A 219-nucleotide genomic window follows, 5' to 3' on the forward strand; every position below is an offset into this window, starting at 1 on the left:
GGAATGGTGGCAGGGAATTTACTTCACTCTTTGTTTCTCCCTTCTGATTTATGGCTGCATGTGATGGGTGCCATAGTTCATTACTATTTCTCTGCTAGTTTGAATTTTGCTCTGTGGTTATTTATATTTTTAATTATGGTTTCCTAGTTAAAAATAATTTAAACTTCATCCTGAAAATTTAATTTAAACACATACCCTGGTGCCTGGTGTAATAATACA

The sequence above is a fragment of the Vombatus ursinus genome, unplaced genomic scaffold (assembly GCF_900497805.2).
Source record: "Vombatus ursinus unplaced genomic scaffold, bare-nosed wombat genome assembly UNPS02005659.1, whole genome shotgun sequence".
Classification (NCBI taxonomy): Eukaryota; Metazoa; Chordata; class Mammalia; order Diprotodontia; family Vombatidae; genus Vombatus; species Vombatus ursinus.